General features: G+C 36.3%; 1 protein-coding gene across 8 annotated transcripts in view; it reads right to left on the bottom strand.

Moving 5' to 3' along the window:
• The window catches only part of NOL4 (nucleolar protein 4), a 313,852-nt gene that overhangs the window by 167,323 nt on the left and 124,148 nt on the right, over positions 1–22,381 (bottom strand). Inside the window, exon 1 of one of the 8 annotated variants that reach the window (XM_056138040.1) lies at positions 996–1,125. The exons of the other annotated variants lie outside the window; for them this stretch is intronic. The gene's annotated coding sequence lies outside the window, so the exon portion shown is untranslated. Of the gene's footprint in view, positions 1–995; positions 1,126–22,381 lie in introns of those variants that run through there. 8 annotated transcript variants of the gene reach the window in all.

Consider the following 22,381-nt stretch of genomic DNA (forward strand, 5'->3'; position numbering starts at 1 on the left):
TACAGCCATAATCAAAGTGTTAAAAGAATGATAAATGCAGCATGATGCAATTTTCAGCATGGATACTTTAAATTTATACATATCGTTTCCTGGTAATACACAATGGCAGTCAAAACCACAGTTTACATATAGTTAAGGTGGTAGGGAAAAATCTATATACTCATGAAGAATTATTTTTATCTTGAAATGCAGATTAAAGTATATTTTGAAGTAATTAAGTTTTTTACATCTTCACAATAGATATTACTATTAAACATTTCAAATCCATAACAAGGTTTCCCAGCTCTTGAGTTAAAATATATTCAGCCATTAATATTATAGAAAGAATTATGCAAATACAAACCAAGGAGAGGATATATTTAAGCCTATATAGACAGTCCTCTAGAGTAAAATCTACTGGAGCAACAGAAAATACTGAAATATTTACACATTACACATACTTTATACTGACAAGTTGAAGAAGCAGAACCACACACAGAAGACTTAAATAAATTAATCTCCCTCAAAGTATACCTTTGGATCATATAGTATCTAGCTTAAAATAATTATACCACTTATATGCTTCTGAAAAGATTTTGAAAAATGCATAGATAATTGAAAATTACTACTGGCAATACTAAAATAAAATGTTATCACTTTTGGTGTTCAAAACACACACCTGTTTAAATACATAGATTTTTGTGTGTTTTTCCGCCCTTCTATGAAAATATCGACACAAAAGCACAAAAACCTAGTGTCAAACCATGTAATACAATTTTGTTGCTTATCTAATTTTGACATGCTCTCAGGATTTTAGATGGGCAGATTAAGAGTATCTCAAATTATTCCTCAAGCTTCTGATGTTATCAACCCTTTAAATACCATTTAAACTAGGAAAACACTGGCAATCACATCAGAGTCTCCTGCTGTCATTCTACTGCTGCATGGGACAGTCTTCAACAAGACTTAGACAAACCTCATTCATCAATATTCTACTCTGAGGAACTGACACTTACTGTGAATTCTGCTCTTCAACTTAAATACCAGTATCTGTGGCAGGCCAATTCTATCATTGCAGAGACAGCATCCCTCAGGCGAGGTCCAACCTTTCTCTCCAAGTGCACCCAGGGATTAGTCTGACTTCCCCTAAATTCTCTCCTCTGCACAGTAAGAGCTAATCTTTCCTGTATGAAGCAGGAGATGGTGTTGCTATGACAACAGAGCACATTCTAGCAGTGGGACTACCGAGATGAGCCTTCAAAGACTCAGGGAAACATGCACTCAGTTTTCCTCCAGGGCTATGGGCTCCCTCCTTTAGGATTTAATCCCCCAACAAGTTTACAGATGGACTGGACTGAGTTGTCAATTATCTATGCATTTTGCTATGGGGAGATCAGTGTTTAAGAACATGGCTGGAAGGTTACAGAATTACTTAATAAAAATGCCATACTCAGTTATATTTCATTTCCAGTTGTAAATGTTCTGTAAAGCTGTTGCAAAATACTAACCCAACTAAAATTTAAGATATTCTGCTTACCCTAAGTTTTTCTAAAATGATGTGTGTAAGAACAGCATTATTTTAAGGGAAGATTTATCTCTTTTGTTTGAATGTAAAGACCATTATATCAGTTTTATACAGTGATCAATAGATACGCACACACACACACACACACACACACACACACACACACACACACACTTCCATTTTCTCTCCAGCATCAGCGTCAGGAGCCTTGAGGTTTCAGGGTGGGGGATGGTATAAGCTAACAAAAGCAAATCCCTGCAGCCATGTTTTGCATACATATATTAGCCCGAGAATAATCACACTACGTGTTAATCATTTAGAAAAGTAATCAGTAAAATTTAAGCATTTCTACAATAGCTAGAGCAGATTTTGCATCATGTCATATTGTATGAGTGGGTATTCTATATTATTATCAAACACATTGGGGGGATAATTTACTCTTATGTTAATAGATATTTTAAATAGTCAATACTGCATTTTAGTAGTGCTGTGACTTTTCTGAATATTTCTTTGTATTTCTTTAGAAACACCTCTGTGAATTCAAATACATCAGTCTCTGTTTGGGAATGGGAAGGACATAGCTTAGGAAAAGTTTTTCACTCAGAAGCAGAGGTTCTGTCTAATATATCAACTGGGGTAAAGTTTTACCCCAGTGAGTAATTTAAACCATGTTTCTCACTCCTTTATTTCTGTAGTATCCTTTCTATTTTTCCCAATCCTTTATGTAGAAGCAGCTACTATTACACATAATCCTTCCCCCACAGTAAGATGTAGTTTCTCCCTTTTGTGGCTATAGCAATAATAATCTGCAGCATCTACATCTATTGTTTTAAGAATAGAGGGAGAACGTGACTATCTGGATACACAGTCACTCAGAAGTAGAGAGAAAAATAGGTTAGACGGATATCAGGACCTTTTAGAAATATCATTGGGTTTTCTCATCACCTTGATATGTACACAGAAATATTAATACACTAACTAAAATGTCGGTGTTGTAAATAATGAATGTGAAATACTGAATAATTTCTATAAAATGAATTGAGTACATTCTAACTAAGTTTGGTTTGTGGTTCTGATTTCTATCATTGAAAAATTAAGTCATTTATTTAATATGTACCTAACTATATATCTTCAGGACATATGTTCTCATCTCAGAGATACTTACAGAAAAATTTTCCCCAATGATCCTATTCCCAGAGCTATTGTAAATACACAGTCTCATGATTCAAAAAGTTATGGCACCTGCTTTCATTATGTTCATTATTATCTAATTAGTAGAAAGGATTTTTAAAATTTCACTCTCATCTTCAGGGAAACTGGATAAATGTAAAACATGTAAACAACATATGGTTTGCTTTTAAAATCAGCCAACCAGAATTACTTATTTCTAAAGAATCTCATAGCTAAAAACATAATGTTGAAGAAACATAATTTCCAACACTAATAGCTAATGTTTACCATCTGCTATTCCTTTAAGACTACCTGGAGCTCAATCATATTGCAGTTTTTTAGCTCCACTCCTCCCTAAGAAACAATATTATTTATTTTTTTAAAGATTTTAATGAAATAAATGTAATAGTTTCAAAACTTGGATTTTAATTTTGAAAGAAAATTAGAACAATTAAGGTTATATGAATATCAGAAAGCAAAAACATATTAATAATTTTATGAGTTGCTATTTTTCAATATAATCATGTGTATCTGTTAAAATATACTTGTCTGGGGCTGAAGCAATAGTGTAGCAGGTAGGGTGTTTGCCTGGCATGCAGCAAACCCAAGTTCGATCCCCGGCATCCCACATGGTCCCCTGAACACCACCAGGAGTAATTCCTGAGTGTGGAGTCAGGAGTAACCCCTCACCATCACCAGGTCTGACCCCAAAAGCCTATATATACATATGTATGTATATATATATATATATATATATGTACATTACATACATATATGTGTTACAAAAAACAGAAGGAGAGGAAGTAGTTGAGAGAGTTTTTTCCTCAAAAAAAAAAGTTTTGAAGATGAATTCCAAGGCATTTCTGAGGATAGAGGCTATAATATTGGAGTTCATGGTAAGGGAACAAAGGAAAAGTCAAGAGCCATTTCTCTAAGTAACAAGTTTTAGTGGATAGGTTTAGATATACTCTCTACATAACATTATCCAAATACATAAAAATATATGCTTATGACAACTGCATTACAGTCTTCCTGTTATTCATTTAAAAAATGAGGAAATCCCGGTGACCATGAGCTTCTACAACCATGGCTCCAGTATGCAGGCACCAGGACTATTCTGAAACACATGGGGATGCTGGGTTAGGCAGTTCCACCCCAGCTCCCAGTCAGCCCTTTGATCCCGGAAGTCACACTCTCATCCCGCCCCCAGCGCCATCTTGCAGCACACAGTAAGGAAGAAACCTGGCCGGTGGACTTCACAACTCCTGGAGAATTCTCCAGCCCCATACTGAGCCAAAATCACCAGGAGGTCCCAGATGGGGTTGGTGCTGTTTCCCCGCCTTCACCAGAAGGACTCCCAGTGACCATGAGCTTCTACAAGCATGACTCAGGTGAGCACAAGGACTGTTCTTCCAAACCGCTCGGACCTTTCCTGATATGTAAAGTGAACAATGGAAAGTAAATGATCTAGTGTCTGTCCCTGGAAGGCAGACTTTAATGGTGGTAGGAAAATTTGAGCAAAATATAATGGCTAACCGAAATGCATCTGGACTATGCATTAAACTACAGTGCTATGCTGCCCTGGGAGGGGAAGGGTGCTTGTACCTCCGCCCCCCACCCCCCTTGTGGCAGCGGCATGGTGGCCTCCATCTTTTAGAGCCTAATGGACAGCCAGTTATGAGACTGCATTGAGGCAGCACGCTGGGCCTCGAGTGATGGTGGGTGGAACCGACACTGCTACCCTCCCTGACAAGATCCTGGATTGCCACGCACAAACGCCTCCTCCAGCTCCTGAGCGACCATGATACCAGAGGCACACAAACCTATCTCAGAACCCGGGGATTTTGGCAGTAATCCCTCTAGGCTTATTACTAAAATATCAGAAATGCAAAATCGCGTGGCCACACGACATCATATGCTCTTCAGAATCAGGAATAGAAAACAAACTATCTAATGATGTCTTTTTTGGCAGATCTGAATGTTGGGAAAAAGTCAAAAAAATGTTGAGTCTTTTGTCGTAATATTGAATGTGATTAACATAGAAGGAGAGTAAAGTGGAAATCTGCCTCACAAGTGGCTGGGGGTGATGGTGGGAGGGGGGTATACTGGGGTTCTTGGTGGTGGAAAATGTACACTGGTGAAGGGACGGGTATTTGATCACTGTATGACCAACTGAGACTTAAATTGAAAGACTTTGTGACTGTTCTCACAGTTATTCAATAAATAAAACTTCTAAAAAATGAGGAAAATCATAGTACTTCTCTCATTAAATTATATATATACACAGACACACTAAATATATATACATATGCATTCCGAATTGATAAGCATCCCAAAAGAGTCACACAGACTATGAAAAACTGTAAAAGAAAATGGATATCTCAATTCTAGAAAATCTCTGAACAAAGAGAGGGTAGCAGATTCCAAGTAGGAAATTAAAAGATGAGTATATAGGAGTCCTTGCCGATTAGAATAGTATTATGCTTATGTGTATGATTTTAGTGCATAATTAAACAAAGTAAACAATGTAAAATACTATAATATATCAAAAGGTAAATATATTAACTAATGTTAAGATTCTACAATAGTTGAAACATTTACTGTAAATTTAATGCCTAAAGTTTGGTTCAGAAATATAGCTATATGCCACACCCACTTTCACATTATTTTATTAAACAATTGTTTTCAGCAGCAATCATTTGCATGAATTGGGGTTACAAAAAATATATAAAATAGCTCCCTTCTTTAATTTTAAGGACTAAGAATAAAGACAGACAAGTACATAGTTTAACATTCAGAGTAATCATTATTCTAACAAAGTTTTGCATGAAATACTCTGAGAAGATTTAGTAGAAAACTTTGTCCTGGCATAGTGAAAAATTCTCTGAAATCTACAAAGGGCAGAAAGACACAGCTAAAATAAAATAGATTGGAGCAGGTCAATGTTATCATTGAGGATAACCTGACAGGTTAACTTTTAAAAAAATGTATGCTTGTAATCTGTTTAAAGGTATTTGGCAGCAAACAGGGAGCCAGGACCTAGAGCCCAAAATCTCTTCAAAAAGGAAATTAGAGAACTATAAGTCAAGATTCTCTAAGCACCTTTTGCTCCAAGTGCAAGTGCTTATTTTCATGTACAAAGAGAATCTGAGAATGTCAGCATAAACTGCTGATAGAGAAAAGAGCAAAAGTTTTGGAAATACCAGTACTATAGTGTGGTGCTGGGGGAGTTGACCATATTCTGTAAAAGACAGTCACTAGCATTTCAGAGAAAGGAAATAGGTAGAAGTGAAACCATCTTGTACCCTTTTATGAAACTTTCATTGAAGATTCCCAAAGAGAAAAAGGCTAAAACAAGCAGAAAACTTTTAGGAGGGTAGAAAAAAAGTATAGGAGTGTTTGCCGTAGTCCTAGTTCAGAGATAAAATGTCAAAGACCTTTAGAGAAAAGGAATTTTGTTAACAGTCTAGGTTATCCATTAGGACCCCTGGAAGGTCAAACCCCTGAATCATTGGAAAGACAGATGGAAACTTACTATAGGAACCAAAACTCAGTATCAAGTCACTTCAGTACTTGTTCTGAGTCTTTTGTCTCCTAATATACCTGCCAGAGAATAAAGGAAACTCTCTGAGCCAGATTCCATTCCTAAGATTCTCTATCACTTTTCATATTGAATACCCGGAATTTTTTTAAATAAATTATAAGGCAATTACAATTATAATTTTAATAAATTATAAGGCAAAATACATTACAAGATCAAGAGTATACAAATATTTTAGAAAATACAAGAAAGATTTTACAGCTAAACATTAAAGGAATTATCAAAGAAGAGCACTGTAAAGTTATAGGAAGCTGAAACTTCATGGTGGAATTTTGTATCTATGACTTCCTCAAAAAGGTCTGGGAGCCAGTTTTCCAAATTTATGCACATGTTATTATTTTCACAGATATAAATGAACAGTATATAATTTATAAATAATAAAATAAATAATAATCTTTTAATTGGGCAGTTGGAGCAATAGCACAGTGGTAGGATGTTTGCCTTGCACGCAGCCAACATGGCCGACCCGAGTTCGATTCCTCCGCTCCTCTGGGAGAGCCCGGCAAGCTACCGAGAGTATCTCGCCCGCACAGCAGAGCCTGGCGAGCTACCCGTGATGTACATGATATGCCAAACACAGTAACAACAAAAGTCTCCAATGGAGATGTTACTGGGCCCGCTCGAGCAAATCGATGAACAATGGGCGGACAGTGACAGTGACAGTGACATCTCTTGGAGAGCCCAGCAAGCTACCAAGAGTATCCTGCCCGCACAGGCAGAGCCTGGTAAGCTCTCTGTGGCATATGCGATATGCCAAAAACAGTAACGATAATAGGTGTCATTCCCCTGACCCTGAAAGAGCCTCCAATCATTGGAAACATGAGTAAGGAGAGGCTGCTAAAATCTCAGGTTGGGAGAAATAGAGACGCTACTGGCACCTGCTCAAGTAAATTGAAGAACAACGGGATGACAGTGATACAGTGATACAGTGATCAAAATGTACTACAAAATAAAGAACTGACAATTCAGTTATGCATATACATGACTTAAGATTTAGAGTCCAGAAAAAAAGAGAAGTTGATATGTTTTCTGTTTTTTAAAATTTGTTGACTTAGATCTAGTTCAAAGGGTTGGAGTGCATGTCTTATCTGCATAAGATCCGAGTCAATTTCAGTCCATACTGTCTCCTGGCTCACCATCTCCCGTGAGCACCATGCAGGGCCTCAGGAGCATCCTGAATTGAACACTGAATCCTCCAAAGCCAATAATGGCGTGTCACTGTGAGTGACCACGGATGCCTTAAATCTGTGTGGGAGATCCTTCACCCACCTCCCCCTCCAAAAAAAAGTAAATACAGAAATTTATTATTCAGTTAATGAATCTTAAATTTCAAATACATGAGCCTAACCTAAGGGGGAAAAAAAGAAGTAGCAGTACCTCAATAAGTTTATTCCTTTCCTGAAAACTCCCACTACTATACATGTTGTCGTATTTCAAATTAGCAAAATATGTAAATGTTATCTTTTATAAATATTCAATATGCTGAAGTAGTAATACCCCATTATTTTCATTCCATTCCTCATTAAAAGTTTTCAAAAATGGGGCTAAGGTGCTTGCCTTGCATATAATAGATCGCAGTTTAATTCATGGCACCAGATATAGTTCCCTAAGCACTGTACTCTTTAGTACTACTAAATGTAGACCACCCAAAAAAATAATGTTTAATAATATTTTAGAAAATTTAATGTTTTGTAGATTGTTAAAGGAGAGATCATTTGATTTGTTTTTGTTTCTGATTTGGGGCGACATCTGGCAATGCTCGGGGGTTACTCCTGATTCTCTGCTTAGGAGTTACTCCTAGGGGTACGAGGGAACCATATGGATGCCAGGATTTGAACACGGGTGGGCTGTGTACAAGGCTTACACCCTATCCTCTTTACTATCTCTTGAACCACAGATCATCTGATTTTTTAAAAGTCAGAAATATGAAACTAGAATAGGCAAAGAAATTGAAGATATGTCAATTTTAACTATTTTAAGAAATAACTTATATTTTGATAATAACAAGTAGAAAGTCATACTACATATACATATGAAAAATTAACTATATCCAGAATGAATGTTTAGACTATGTAAAGTATATGCAAATCACAAATAAAAAAGATTGCTAATTTAAAACTGCTTAGACATCATTAAATTTATAATGTAAAATGTGATTTATTATTCAAACAAGCATATATCATTGATTTATGAAGAGAAGTTATTATTGATGCTATAATTGCTTTTTAATCGTATCGAATTCTTCTAAAGAGGTGAGAAAAATCATTTACTTTTTTTAACTTTATCTTCTCATTTATTTCTCAATAACTTGCATTCTGGATTAAGCAAAGGTGAACATAAACAAATGAATCCAAGTGCAATAAATAGAAAATGGAAAAGATATTTTGATTTGACTCTAAGGAGGATATCAGATTTTGGGAAATAAAACAGAAGAGACAGAAATCCTCCATTCACAGAAGCAAATGCAAAACCATGGGCCAAAGATTTCAGAGCAATATTAGACTCCCTTAAGCAAGGAGCCCATATTTTCTTCCTCAAAATAAATTCCATGATACTGTCAGTTTTTATTCTACTTTTACTAAATGGCCTACTCTTTACCAATTTATATATTAATTCCCATTAGCTTTTAGATTTACTCCAAAATATATGCTTCAATACCATATATAAATTACATAAAGTTTATCATCTTAAATTGACATTAGAAATTGTGCTATGAAAGAGGAAAATGGGCATTGAAATAAAGAAATAGATTCAAACACTTCTTACTTTGGGGGAGGGGATTCCCCCTAGTAGTCAGGGAACTCAGTAGTCTCCTGGCGGTTCTAGACCTGGAATAAAGATCAAGGACTCTGTGCCCTTGGGCTCTGCAGTCATCTAGTCATCCAGGTCACTTCCCCAGACTGACCCAAGGTAAATCATGAGTGAGGCAGCACTCTTCTCTATACTGCCCCTCTGGCTCAGCCTTGTGACAGTTATTGAGATCTTCACTTGCACTAACAAAGTTACTGGAAACAATCACTGTCACTGTCCTCCTGTTGTTCATCGATTTGCTCGAGTGGGCCCAGTAACACTGTGAGACTTGTTACTGTGTTTGGCATATCGAATTCGTCACAGGTAGCTTGCTAGGCTTTGCCATGTGGGCAAGATACTCTCAGTAGTTTGCCAGGCTCTCTGAGAGGTGTAAAGGAATCGAACTCAGGTCAGCCGTGTCAGACAAATGCCCTATATCGCTCCAGCCCCATACCTTTAAATCTGAGCTTTCAATTTAAGTATGCATTCACCTTAATGTCCAAATAAAATAATATCCATAAGTGTGTTTTAATTAAATATTATATGTAACAATATAGAAACATTATTGCTTATAAACATTGTATACTTTATTAAATATAAATAATCAATAGAATGTCACTGATTATTCCTCTAAAGCTTTCTGGTTCTGTGGAGGTATTACTGTGTTGCAGTTTTTAAACTTGCTACCTAAAGTAGCAACTGAATGCAAAATTATTGAAATCAGTACATTCCAGTTATTCTACAAGAGTCACCATCACCATCATTGTCCTCCTGTTGTTCATCGATTTTGCTCGAGAGGGCCCAGTAACGTCTCCATTGGAGACTTTGTTGTTACTGTGTTTGGCATATCGGATATGTCATGGGTAGCTTGCCCGGCTCTGCCCTGCGGGCGAAATACTCTCAGTAGTTTGCCAGGCTCTCTGAGAGGGGCGGAGGAATCGAACTTGGGTCGGCCATGTTGGCTGCGTGCAAGGCAAACGCCCTACCCACTGTGCTATCACTCTAGGGGCTGGAGCGATAGCACAGCAGGTAGGGCGTTTGCCTTGCATGTGACCGGCCTCAGTTCAATTCCCAGCATCCCATATTGTTCCCTGACCACCGCCAGGAGTAACTCCTGAGTGCAGAGCCAGGAGTAACCCCTGTGCATGGCTGGGTGTGACCCAAAAAGAAAAAAAAAATTTTACAAGCGTATCAGGCTAAAACTTAGGTATAGAAAATAATTCTATTAATATATTTGAAAACTAACACTAATTTTTTTATTGAATTACAGTGAAATACATAGTTACAAGTTGTTCATGATTGGATTTCAGTCATATGATGTTATAATACCCTAAGAAAGCTAACATTTTTATTCCTTGCCTAATTTTAACCCACTTGGCTGAATGGTTCTTGAGGTTAGAAGAAATTACTAATTAATATACACCATATGTGATGTAGAAAATATAATAATCACATTGTCATTTATGAACTGAAAACATTTTTACTCTCTTACTGGTGCAAAGAAGCAGTATTCATTGAATGATCAAATAAATTCAATAAGTGTAGCAGGTCAAACCAATCTGTATTCCAATTTATTTTATTTGCTAAAATTTTAATGATATAAGTAAATGAATATATGAAAATGAAGATTGAAATAAATAATTTTCACTAAAACCTTTTGAATGTTTATTAGACTATTATATGCTGTACATAACTCCAAAGGTATATGTCCATAATTATACATTACATTTTATATTTTATTTTATTATTACATATTATGATATAATAAAATTTTTAAATATTATACCTTCATTCAATAGTATACCTGAAGTGATATCAATGAGATTGCAGTCCAAAATCTAGTCATTCAAAAGATGAATTATTTTTATGGTAACATGTTAGAATATATTTAACTTTGGCAAATTATCATGCATTGCCAATCATGAATTGACTAAGATATTTAATTCATTATCTTGGATCAGAACTGTTATAACAAATGCTATATAAAAATCTAAGGTTTCAAAGACATGGTATGCTTTAAGCAGTATATGTGATACAGTACATGTTTAAAATAACATAATTCATGTAATGTGATACAAACTGATCATTACACAAATTTCTATAATTGACCTTTATGTATCACTAATTTCCTAGAATTGAAGTAGTTGATTCCAGACTTTAAAACTTCCAAATATATTCCATATTCAGAGAATATTAATATGGTCATAATATTTCAAAACTGTCACTCTATTTTCTGTAGCATTTTTCACCATAGTATTGTACTATCTTCTTAAACTCAACAACCCTCACTCCCGCCATCACCACTTCTAAGGGTTCCTAAGCCTTTGAAATACTGAGCTAGTCTAGTGGCTTCAGAATACTCACAATATAGAATCCCCCAATCATTGAACTCTGTGAAGTCACCAATGGGTACCTATTAGTGAACACTTCAGTTGCTGCTCAAGACATTCTCTAACTGGAACTCAGGCTTTCCTGTACACTTGAAACAGTCACCCCCTGATTGCTATCCAGGCCTTCTGTGCTTCTTGAGGCTGACAGAAATTCAGACCATTCTTTGGTGTGAGTTCTATTGCCAGCTAGGGTGGAAACTCCATCTTCTCTTAGACTCATTCCGGACATGTTCCCCTAGCCTCACTCTAATCTCCACAACTATGGCAGTCTAGTGCATGCTGATACTTGCAACCTAAAACCCCTGGCTATCATCCAGACCTTATAAATTCAATACAAAGGTTCCCATAAGCACTATGAATATGCCATTCACACATTGGATAACTGCTCAAGTAGCTATCACTGGCACACAAGTGCCTCTGTAAGCATTTGTAATAGTGGCCCCTGGTTATCTCTAAGATTGAATGTGCTCTCCTACAGACATGTGTTACATGTCCAATCATATCAGTTTCTTGCTAGTCCTTGAGTGCAGTCTACCCTTTAGTCAGGAACAAATGTCACAGATTCATCTTAACACAGGCTGCAGAGAGGCTTTGCAGGAGTAACCATGACACCTTGGCATCTGTCTGACACTCTAGGGTCTGTGAACAGCTTGATGGCTGCCTATTCCTGCTCTAACCCAGCATCACTGCTGAAGATTAAGAGAAATACCTGAGGAACATGAAACACTGAATTACTCCCAATTGTTACTCCCAACACTGACCTTATCGTCCCCAGGCTCACTCAACCTTATTGCCATTGTCACTTCACAAGTGCCCAGAACCACTTGAACACAGGGCCCAAACTACTAGTTTGGTGCTATTGGAGCTCATGATATATTGAGTAAACAGAAAAATCACCCACACTGATGAATCAAGACAAAAGCTTAGCAAGAACCCCTGACACAATAAGTCAAGCAAGCCACCTAAAGAACTCAAATCAGTAGTTTCAGTGAAAGAAAGACCTTCAACAGAGATTGGAAAAATAAGAAAGAAAGTTTGAGAATAGTCCAAACAAAATAATAGAAGAGTGGATGAAGTAAAACTGTAATTGGGAGTATGGAAAGATACTTTAGGGGATATGTTATTTGCTTTTCATGTGGTCAACTGTCAGTCTAATGTCCAATATGACCTGGTCCTGGATGCATTGTCAAGTACTGCCTTGGAGGCTCTTCAACACCAACAGGTGTGGGGTGTCTGGAGATTCTTAGGCTAGAACGGGTAATTCCCAGAACCACGAGGCTCTCAAAGTACTGCATACATGGATCCTTGTATTAAACTGCTGGCCCAGGTACTGAAAAATGCTTGAAGGGACTCCAAATGCTCTGAGTACTGCTTGGGAACCCCTCAAAAAACAGAAATGAAGTACTCAATGAAAAAATGGAGGAAACCAGCAGCTGAATCATTAAGCTTGAATATAAATTTTTTCCAATGCCAGCAAAAAGGAAAAAAAATGAAGACAAAAGAAGAACTATATAGAACAGTATTAAGAGTAACAATATTCACATCATAGGACTTCAAACAAGATAAAAAGAAAAGGAAATAACTTTTATATGAATAAATAATAAATGACTACTTCCTTAAATTGAGAAAGAAATTAGTTATTCTGGTCCAAAAATTTCCAAGTGATTCGAACAAAACAAACCTAAAAAGATGTACACAAGGAAACATTAAAATGATAAAATTTAAAGATAAAAGGAGAATATTAAGAGCACCAAGATAACAAAAAAGTCACATGGGGAAAAATCTCTCTAGAGATTGATAAGACTATCAACAATTTTATGAGCAAAAACTCTCCAAGCAATAAGGAAGAGGCATTAAATACACACAATGAATGGAAAATACTTCCAACCAAGAAGACTCTATCCAGCTAGGTTATTTTCTTTATTTGAAGGAAGAATAATGTGATATAATATAAACAAATATTATCTCCAAAAAGTTAAAAGACCAAAAATCAACTACATATTTTTATCAAAGGGAACAGATACTAACTATTTCTGTTATAACTCCATAAAAATACTAAGCAGTTAATTTTGAGCAGTTGTTTATTTAACTAAATTTATTTCTATGGATAAATTTTAAATTCTTCCCATTAAACAGCACAGATTTGTAGCACTTTTAGAGACTTCAAATGTTTTATCATGTTTCAATACAAAAATCTTTATCTTTTAACTTGGCTATTATTAGTATATAAAAACTGAATGCAGCTTCCTGAGATGATTAATTTCAACTATCAATCTATTGTCCTAACCAGTATATTCTAACCACTATAAATGTAATTTAAACTTCCCTTTAGAATATACATATAGAGATTCAGGATATTTTCTTGAAACTTTTTGAAATAACAAAACTGAATTATCAAGAGAAATAAAAAATTATTAACTGTAAAATTTTAGTGGTGAAAAATTTTAGCTCATATGTGCCTAAACTTATTTGAACTACTATCCCTTCTCAGAAAAAATTTACTAAATGCCTCCCTATAAATCTACTTTCTGCAAGCAAAAAGGAAGCAACTTCCCACACTCGCAATAGCTCTGGAGACTACTCTCTGCTCCCTGAAGCATTCCAGTGACCCCACAGTCACCTACTCTGGGAAACAATACCCTCGATGATTCACTGAGACATGACCAAATAGCTCTCAATATATTTATCATTTTATTCAAATACAATATTCCTTACTTCACCAATCAAAAGATATTTTAATTTTTAAATATCCGTATTATTTTAATTTAGGTAATAAGAGTATAAAAGTGGTCAAGTTCCTGGTATTGGTGTTCAATTATCACACACATCACTGAAATGCCTATGGATGTCCTCCCCATCCATATATCACCAATGTTTCTTCCCATCAATCCTCCTATGATTTTTCAATTATCTGATATGATTTTGGTGCAGACTATTATCTCTCTTAGCAGCACCCATGTGTTCGAGAACTTCTACCTATGTTCCTGTTTCTTCCTGGCAATCCTTTTCTCCATCCCACCCCACCTGCCAACCTGACACTGTCAAGTCTGTATTCTAGAGCTCAAGGTTTATTATCTATTAGTATTGTCAATATCCTTGATTTCTTACTAATTCCTTTATTAACTGTGAGAATATATTCTTAATTTTCTTTTTTTTTTACATCTGATCAATATGGCACACACTTATAGGTATCACTGTATCACTGTCATCCCATTGTTCATTGATTTACTAGAGCGGGTGCCAGTAACGTCTCCATTCGTCTCAGAGATTTTAGCAGCCTCTCCTTACTTGTCTTTCCCAATGATTGGAGGCTCTTTCAGGGTCATGGGAAATGACACCAGTTATTGTTAATGTTTTTGGCATATCGAATACACCACAGGTAGCTTGCCAGTCTCTGCTTATAGGTATAGCTGATTATTTAAATACCTTGCACTCATTATAAAATGAAAACAAATTTTCATAAAAATGTTAGCAACTTATAAAGAACTGGAATATTTAACCATTACTATCTAGATCCCACAACATTTAAAAAGAAGCATATAGTTGTTGCAAGCTCCCTGTGACGTATTTATATGCCAAACACTGTAACAACAAAGTCTCCAATGGAGACGTTACTGGGCCCACTCGAGCAAATCGATGATCAACGGGAGGGCCTTTACTTTTACTTTACTTATATAGTTGTTAGTAGAGAACTTGCATGTCATGTTAGTACTGAAGTATTTCAAAGTTTTCCATTACACAAAATAATTCCTTATATTTGAAAAGTGTTTTAACATTTACATAGCAGTTTTTGGAATATGGAATACAAATATTTGTTCCTTTCCCTAAGAAAACATTTAACCTTTGTTCAAGAAAATTATATTTGCTTTTTCTGTAACAATGATCTGAAAACTAATAACCGATTTAGTAGAATAATTTGAAAGGGGAAATGGGCCACTGCAAAACAAGGAAACTGCTCCATTTTTACATAGTCATATATAAAGGAATCAAGTTAGAAATATGAATCAATAGCTAAGCAATAAAAGTACAGAAGCAAATCTGTAGACATTTTTTCAAATAAGGTTCACCTCTAGAGGTGGGGATAGGGGCAGAAGGGTTACCCTCAGGATACTGAGGCCACTAAAGTAGTTTTAAGGTAGAGTATTCAGGGTTGGTGGAGACACACTGAGCACTGATGGCCAAAAAGCACTGGCAACAGAACTCAGGACCTCACAAATCCCTTGGCCTCTGAGACTTATTTTAAAATATCTTCTCTGGACCAAAGACATAGTAGTACTTTACTCCTATTGTTTATCAATTTGCTCGAGCGGGAACCAGCAACGTCTCCATTGTGAGACTTGTTGTTACTGTTTGGGGCATATCGAATACCCACAGGGAGCTTGCCAGGCTCTCTCTGCCATGCAGGTGAGATACTATCTACTATCAGTAACTTGCTGGGCTCTCCAAGAGGGACGGAGGAATTGAACCAAGGTCAGCCTTGTGCAAGCCAAATGCCCTACCCACATTGCTATTGCTCCAGCCCAAAGTCCTCCCACATCTGGGGAAATTGCCAGGATCAACACATCCCAAATGCAATGAATGAGCTTTGCCCTGGGAAAACCACCTGCATAATAATGGTGTCTCCCCTGGCAGGTAGGGGAGAATATGCCTTGCATATAGCCAACAAAGGTGCAGTCCCTAGCACTTATACAGTCCCCTGAGCAGCACCAGTGGCCCCTCACCCTGAGCATAGTGTAAGGTGTAAGCCCCAAACACCAGTGGGTATGACTTTCCCCCCCCAAAAAAAATAAATAGTAACATTTTGAAGCCACACATTAGTCTATGGATATAACATAATGAAAAAAGAAAATTTTCATTTTTTCCATCATTTTTTTTCTAATGAGGAAGGACCTAAAATAAAAGAAAATAAGAATGAATTATATAGCTAGGTCAGTAAATAATATTATATGAAAAATTAAGTGAGGCAGGTGGATAGGATCAGCAATGTAAATAAACAAGTCTTTAAGACCTCACTGGGAATATCACATCTAAGCAAATTTTGTAAGGAGGCAAGAGGGTAAGAAATGTTGATAAAGGAATTTTAGAAACATGATCACAGAGAAATCATTCAAGAAGCAGTATGTAGATTCTTTCAAGTCAGGCTAAGATAAAGGATTTAAATTTTTACACTGAGACACTGGAACCCTATGCGGTTCCCTGAGCACTGCCAGGAGTGACCCCTGATCCCAGAGACAGGTGTAAACTTTGAGCATCACCAGGTATGGCCCCCAAACAAAATGAAATGCAACATAATTTTTTACACTGAGAGATGGGAAAGCCACTGAAGAGTTTTGAGCTTGCAAAGAAATAATGGAAAGCACTGAAAATAAAATAGATGAGGATGCAAGAGCAGAAATGAGTAAACTTCTAATAAAAATACAAGCAAAAATGAGACCTAAAAACTTTGTGGATGAAGTGAAAAAGTCACTGAAAGGCCTCACCAGTGTAGTAGTAATTGCTGAGGACAGAATTAGTGAGCTCCAAGATGAGGTGCAGAGAATCTTCAGACTACAGAAGAAGGTGGAAAAGACCCTCAAAACAAACCAACAGTTGACAAGAAAATTAGGATGATGCCAAGCGGAACAAGATAAGAATCTCTGGGCTACCAGAGTGAAAGGAAGAAAACTCTGGTGAAGAGGTGACCATCAAAAACTCATTGCTGAGAATTACCTACAGCTGAAGAGTACATGCACTCAAATCCAGTAGGTCCAAAGAATATCAGCTAACAGAAATCCAAATAAAAATACCCCAAGACACATCCTAATCAGAATGACAAAAACCATAGATAAAATATTGAAAGCAGCAAGAGTAAAGAAGGAAATTTCTTATAATAATAGAGCATTCCTAAGACTTACGGCTGACTTATCAGATGAAACCCTCTGAATCTGATGACATTGGTGCATATAGTGAATAAATTCAAAGAAATGAACACCTCACCAAGAATATGTTACCCAGCCAGACTCTCATTTATATTTGAAGGAACAATACACAACTTCACAGATAAAGAACAACTCAAGAACTTCATAGAAACAAAGAGTTTTGAGCTCCAAAGTGACATGACCTGTACACACACACACACACACACACACACACACACACACACGCATACACTTAATACATACATACACAAATAAGAACAAAACACATAGGAATAGAGAAGAGTATTCAACTCTATGGGGTCATGCAAAGTATTTGCAATGTGAAGAAACATATTGTTTAAAAGGTCAAAATGAGACTTATCTTTCCTAATCAGTAGTTGATAATTTAAATTTAGTCATGCATTCTAAATTCCAATTGTAAGAACTACTTATTGAGAGATAAAGACAATTTTCATTCCGAGAAGGCAGAAAATATAAGAATCTTAATAGGATAGAATGTGATATAATAGGATATAATGATAAAATTTTAAAAAACATGCTACATATGCTACATGGATAAAAATACATTACTGGGGGGGGGGGGGGCGGAGAGCCTCATTGCAGGGGAGTTAGGCAAACTACAGAAAGTGCAGCTCCTTATGAAAGGGAGGTTTTTGGTCCAGTGAATTAGAGAAAGACTGTGCATTTCTTTGGGTTCTGGCAAGCTTGCACCAGCATATTTGACTCAATAGAAAATAACATCATCTGTATAAGTCTTCACTTTGGTTAGTTGTCTATGCAGAATATATATAACTCATCCCTTCACACACATTCACAGCAACCAAAGGAGCAATTTTTGTTATCTGGCAAATTCCTTACTTCAACAATAATCTAATCTACTTACCTAAAAGACTATCATGGTTGATGTAAAATATAATTAGGCATAGCAACATGTGGCTAAATAAAATAATACTGGCCAACTAGATTAAATGAAAGACACCCCTTTGATGTATTCATAGGGTTGGCTTTGTCTCCTATCAAGACTTCTGCCTGAAGATAAAATATTCATGACTTGTTCATTAAATCTTTTCCAAAATGCAGATGTTCTGCTAAATTTTTCTTTGCAATTGTAATCATCATTATTTTGGCTAAAGCAAAAAAAAGTAAACTCAGAATGTACATATTTTTTATTTTTCTGACAAGATGATTGATAACAGTTTTTAATTTCACTTCCCCCCACCAAAAAAAAAATGGGAGCTGAAATTGGACTAGAAGGAGAGAAGGAAAACAATGACTTTATTTTTTGCTTTTTTGGGTCACACCCAGCAACGCACAAGGGTTACTCATAGCTCTGCACTCAGGAATTACTCAGGGGACCATATGAAATGCTGGGAATTGAACCCGGGCTGGCCATGTGAAAGGCAAATGCCCTACTTGCTGTGCTATCGCTCCAGTCCTGACAGTGACATTTTCACTAAGTGTGGTGAGCTAGGGTCGGTTCTTTAAATGTCACCTGAGCTACACTGCTGGTCACCAGAAGTCCCCAGACCATACACTGAGCTCTTGCTTGACACCAAATTCAAATATGAGCTCCTAAATTATTTCCCACAGTTTGACATGTTACCTTCTTTTATTAAAATAATCTAAAATAGCAAATCATTTTTAATAGCACAATAGCATTAGATAACTTCAGGGTTCTTAGATACAGTTTCCTACAAAATGGAACTAGTTACATTGTTTCTAACAAAATGGATAGCATCTATTTTTAGCAGCGTAAGTGCCTGACTGCAGTATGACTTCTTGAACCATGAACTCTGCTTATGTTCGCTTTGTGCTTTGTATGCGTGTTGCTGTCTCTAAAGATGCATTCACAAGACAATGTGAAAATATCTGATTCTAGGCAGTGAATACTTGCTAGAACCAAATGGAATTCAGTCTACTGAATAAAAGTGAATATAGAATTTTTATTTTCAGATTATGCTATTGATTTGGAAATGCGTTTAAATACAGAGAAACCAAGCAGGATGAGAGCAACAGTCACCTTATCTTTCCTTAGTCTCCTGGGCTTCTAAGAAGTATTGGACAGATAGAGATACTAAAAGGGATAAGGCATATACTTTGCATGTGGCCAACTCCAGTTCAATTCCAGGCACCAATATAGTACCCTAGGCACCAGTGGTGGACCCCTGAAGGCCCCCAGCACCAGAGGCATGATTGACATAATTTCAGCACTGCAGCATTTGAACTGAACTACATCCTCAGATTGTTTTCTTTAATTGTTTTTGTTTTGGAGACACACTTGGTAGTGCTCAGGGCTTGCTCTTGGCTTTGTGCTAAGGGATCACTCCTATCAGACTCAGGGGACCATACGGGATGCCAGGGATGCCCTGGTCGGCCGCTTGCAAGGTAAATGCCCTAGCCACTGAATCATTTCTAGGGCCCCTGTCCACCCTCACTAAAGCACCAAACGAACTAGCTGAGAATTGCCCAGAGGACCTCCTGAGCACTAATAGATTGGAAACCCTCCCCCAAAAAACCCAATTTTTTTATGTAATATATTCTGTTACTTTTTTATTCAGTAGATTCTGGATTTCATTTGATTCTAATCAAGAACTCTCTGTCTACTGTAACATATTTTTGCATTGCCTTGCAAATGCATCTTTAGGGGGTTTCAACATGCATACTGTATTATGGTGTGCACACACCATACACATACATACATACATACATACACACACACACACTGTCAGTTCAGGGATGTGGTTCAACAGCATATGCATTACATGCACAAGATCTGCATTTGATTCTCTCCCAGCACTTCAAGTATACATTCGCATCATCAGGAAACTTTGATAGATATCTAGATAACCCTCATTCTAAAACCAAATTCAGCTTTATAAAGCAGAATCTAAACAAGTCTCTAAACAGTATGTTAAAAAAACATTTCTTTTAATGTTAGCTTCTATAGATACAGGTGTGTATATTTAAATAGAACCCACAATGTTTAGTAATCACTTAAATTGTTTCCCTACAAGGTAATTGTAATAATAAAGTATTTAAACACTACTTATGCAAAAACAAATAAAACAAAAAACACACCTCAACAAAGTCCTAACCTGAAAAATTTAAATGAAAGGAAATGCCACATAATCAAGGATACCTACAATAAATAGGATATTTAATTTTTATAAAATAATTCCAAATATTTCTAGAACTAAAGACACTGGAGAAATTTGATATCAGTAGACCTCTAGTGGTTATTAGAGTAATTGATTATTTTACAACTCTATTTTATGCTTCTCTTGTGGAGAAGAACAAAAAATGTCAAGTGTTCCCAGATATTATTTTTAATAATGCAAACAGTAGCAAATATCTATTAATATCTTTGGAAAAATAAAACAAAAATAAGAATAAAATTAACTTCAAAATACAAAATAAAAATACTATTTTTATACCTTAAATGCCTTTATAGATTTTTAAGTATAGCAATTTACTTTTTCCATCATAAGATAATTACTATGAAAGAGGAATTCAGTGCACACTTGGTGCTTGTTCTTCCTATTTCACACAATTGAAATATGTTAGCATTTTCTTGAAACCAAAATGTTTTAGTCTAATTATAAATATGTATGTAATGAATACACAATTCCACTCACAAGGGAACAATATATGCATATTTTCTCTTTATGTAAGGATGAAATCAGCTTCCATTTTGGAGGATGTTGATTATGTATCTGTTATTTGAGCTACAGAAATGTCTCAGATGAAGCTTAAGCTCCTTCTAAATTTATGTCATTTTTAGTAACTACGGCTTCACCCTTTATTAATAAAAATAAGTGCCAAAGAAGTCTGTAAGTTACAACTTTATCCAGGTGATACTAGATGTGGGATTCTAATGAGAAAATTATATACATTTTTATGTTATCATTTTAACAAATTACTTCCCACAAGATTGTCCTTTCTGCATATTATAAAATAACACTGTCACTGTCCTGTCCTCCCGTTGTTAATCGATTTGCTCGAGCAGGCCCAGTAATGTCTCCATTGTGAGACTTATTGTTACTGTGTTTGGCATATTGAATACATCACGGTAGCTTGCCAGGCTTTGGCGTGCGGGTGAGATACTCTCAGTAACTTGCTGGGCTCTCCCAGAGGGGCGGAGGAATCGAACCCGGCTCGGCCGGGCTGGCTGTGCGCAAGGCAAACTCCCTACTGCTGGGCTATCGCTCCAGCCCTAATTTATTATAAAAAGTCTAGGAACGGGGGCTGGAGAGAAAGCACCCTAGTACAGGAATAGGGACTAGAAGTTAAGGCATTTTCCTTCCACTCATCCAACCTGGGTTCCACCCCACATTATCCCCCAGCTCTATCAAAAAAGATTCCTGATCACAGAGACACAGTAAGCCTGAACACTGCTAGGTGTAGTCACAAAACAACAATTTTTTTCTTTTGTCCTGCCAAAGCTTGTTCTTATTATTTAGGAAAAAATATGATAAAATATAATGAGATGATTCAAAATGTTAAAAGCACCACAGAAAGTTAATCACAATTTCTTTTGTCCTTTGTAAACAAAAAATTTGCCAAGAGTAATAGCTTATTTAACAAATAATATATAAATTTTAAACATGAGACAGTCCCCAGAGATTTTTTGAAATAATTATAACTTAACTTTGCCATTTCTATTTTAGAAAGCTAGGCTAAGACAACAGAGATCATTGACTAAAACTATTGTAATTTATTCATAATTATGCAGAAATAAATATTATACATGCAAGAAAGGAGGAAAATCTACAAATAGCTATCATGGCATATTATAAAGCTTAGGCGGGCCAGAGAAATAGCTCAATGCCTGAGTCTATGGTTTACACAGAAGGGGCAGAATTCTATCTAACACCACTGCTGGCCTCCCCTCAAGAACTGAAATGTACAGAAAGCATAAATTACTAAAATATCAGAATATTAATGATTTAATCTATGAAACTAAAACCATGGTGGGATGAGTTATACAGGTGGCCTAAGACACTGGGTT

This window comes from Sorex fumeus, unplaced genomic scaffold (assembly GCF_029834395.1).
Source record: "Sorex fumeus unplaced genomic scaffold, SorFum_2.1 ptg000128l, whole genome shotgun sequence".
NCBI lineage: Eukaryota > Metazoa > Chordata > Mammalia > Eulipotyphla > Soricidae > Sorex > Sorex fumeus.